The sequence below is a fragment of the Lycium ferocissimum genome, chromosome 5 (genome assembly GCF_029784015.1).
Source record: "Lycium ferocissimum isolate CSIRO_LF1 chromosome 5, AGI_CSIRO_Lferr_CH_V1, whole genome shotgun sequence".
NCBI lineage: Eukaryota > Viridiplantae > Streptophyta > Magnoliopsida > Solanales > Solanaceae > Lycium > Lycium ferocissimum.
Genome location: NC_081346.1, coordinates 13,556,972 through 13,559,761, shown reverse-complemented (window position 1 = coordinate 13,559,761; position 2,790 = coordinate 13,556,972).

Genomic DNA, 2,790 nt, shown 5'->3' with positions numbered 1-2,790 from the left:
GTTAATCATCCTCATTGTACAAAGGTGCTGCCCTAGCTAAGCATGCAAAATTACCTTTTTCGGTTGAGTAAACATGAGTCTAAGTGTCCTTTTGAGCTTGTTCATTGTGACATTTGGGGACCTTTCGGAAGTACCTACATATAATGGTAAGAAGTATTTTGTAACAGTGATTGATGATTACTCTAGATACACTTGGATATTCTTAATTGCTTCTAAAGCTGAAACTATAGTAGTTATGAGGAACTTTCTTCTTCAAGCTCAAAATTTATTTTCTTCGCCAAGAAAAAAGTTTAAGAACGAGATAATGGAGTGAATTCTTTAGCACAGAGTTTACTGATGATCACCAATCTTGGCATTCTTCATCGAGTACATGTGTATATACTCCTCGGCAAAATGGTATTGCCGAGCGAAAACACAGAACCATACTCCAAGTTGCCGGATCTCTCGGTATTTCAAGTTCCATTGAAATTTTGGGGTGAATGTGTCCCAAGTAGTCTATATCATAAATAGATCGCCCTCCAAGGTGATAAAGTTCAAATCTCCTTTGAAATGTTGTACCTCCATCCTCCTAACTTGTCACATCTTAAAGTGTTTGGTTGCCTATGTTATCTTTGCAAGTCTACTCACTTGGACCAAGTTCTCTTGAAGAGCAGTGCCGCAGTGTTTATGGGGTACTCTCTACTCAAAAGGATATGTTAGTATGATATTCATTCTAAAACATTTCTAGTCAACGAAATGTTATATTTCAAGAAACTGTTTTCCCTTCAAGGACTTGTCTCCTCTAATAATCTGTATTTCCGCATTAGATGTGCTTACTCCTTCATCAAATCTTGAGTGTCTCAATCTATCTATTGATCAAGAAGCAGCTGAGTCACCACAAGTTGGTATACAACCTGGTGTTGGTGGTCCTTGTTGACACCCAATTTTGTCCCGTCTTCCCAAAATATTTAGTTACGCTTCGATATTTTGGCGACTTTAAAATAATTATTTGTATTTTACTATAATTATTAGTTTTTATTAATACAAGCATTTCATTATTCTATGTAAGGTACAATTGTTATTATCTTTTATTTTATTATCACTGCTACTACTACTACTATTATTATTATTATTATTATTATTATTACTATTATTATTGTTATTATTTGTTATTATTGTGACCAGTATTATTATAATTCGCATTTCAGCATTTTTATCAGCTTATGCACACGCGCATCGTACTTATTTTCGCGCAATTAAACAATAGCGTTTTATTCTTGTTGAACTTTAAAATATTACCACACGGTTATTATGGCGTTTATAATTTTATTTTATCAGGGATTGATAATTACATATGTTTTATATAAAGTAATATTTTAACACACGTTAGCATATAATTAATTAAAATGGGTCTTTTATTTAAATTCGAGGGAGCCAAGTTACTCGGCTTATATTTTAATTCATCTAACCCAAATCCGGACCCAATCAACCCATACTATTTTTGGACCAGCCCATAAGAAATCTAAAAATTGGCCCACACCCATTATCCATCCGACCCGCCCCGGCCCATCTCATTTCTTAATGAAACGAGTAGGGTTTTCCCTACTTGTTTCCCTCAGCGCCGCACCCTCTCTCTCTCTCTTACCCCCGCTCCTCTCTCTCCTCTCTTCCTCCTCTCTCTGTCATTGATGCAAATAGAAATCTCGCAGGCCCCTTTCGTTCCCAACAGGCCTGCATGGCCAATTTTGGGAAAGAAATTAATGAACCGATTTCTTCGGTTCAGAGGTCAATTTTGGATGCTTGTTCTTTTTCTCTGGCTATCTGCATTCAATCTGAAGCATTTTAATGGACTTCGTCCGTTTGTGAAGGGAGATTTGTTCTTTATCAGTCTTTTGATTTCTCGGGTACAGATTTTTAATAAGTTTTGTTCTCTTCTTCGTGGTCTCAAAGACAGATTTGAAAAAAGGTCAACTCAAATCCCGCCCATTTTTTTTTTAGTTTTCAGAATCCTAGCAAAACCCTAGTTCACCCCTATAAATAATCGTTTAGGGAGTCATTGAGAGGGGGTTTTTTTTTTGGGAGGAGCCGCCATCGAATTCCCTAAAAAATACAAGCTGCTCAGTCGCCCAAAAAGAATTTCCCTTTCAAAATATCAGTTTTTTTAGTAATCATAATATTTTGATATCAGTTTGAAGTACTAAATCTTTCCCTGTGGGTTTTCGCACCCTTTGGTATTGGTTCGGATCCGAGTATACACAAACTCGGGGTTTGCGGTGTTTCGAGGATATCGAGATCTCCGCCTCACTTCGCTGCACCCGAAGCAGGTGATTCTCCTTTCCCTTTTATGTCTTTATTTCACTTTCCGACTCAGTGGTTCTGTGTTAATTCAAGTACTGCTTTGTTATGTGATTTGTGTATATAGTCTGAATCCGTGTATGTGTTGAAATAGTTGGTTTCCTGGTGTTGTTAAGTTTACCGGTGCACCATTGGTGATAATTAGTCCCCCGTTTGGTTCGGTTTCTTGCTGGGTAGTTGTCTTCTTACTTTGGTTCGGTTAATATGCTTTAAGTTTGGTGCATTTTCCGTCGTTCGGTAGAGACTTAAGACATTTGATCCGTTTTTAGCATGACCGGTTGATTAGCTTGGTATGTTTAAAGCATGCCTTTGGGCATTATATGAACATTTTTGTCTAGTCTAAATGCATGTCCTGTGCTAATATACTACCATGATAAGAGTAGATAGTCGATCATTATATAATAAAGGCTAGGTATGATTGAATTCAGTTTGGTTAGGCACCATAGTGTAATCAGT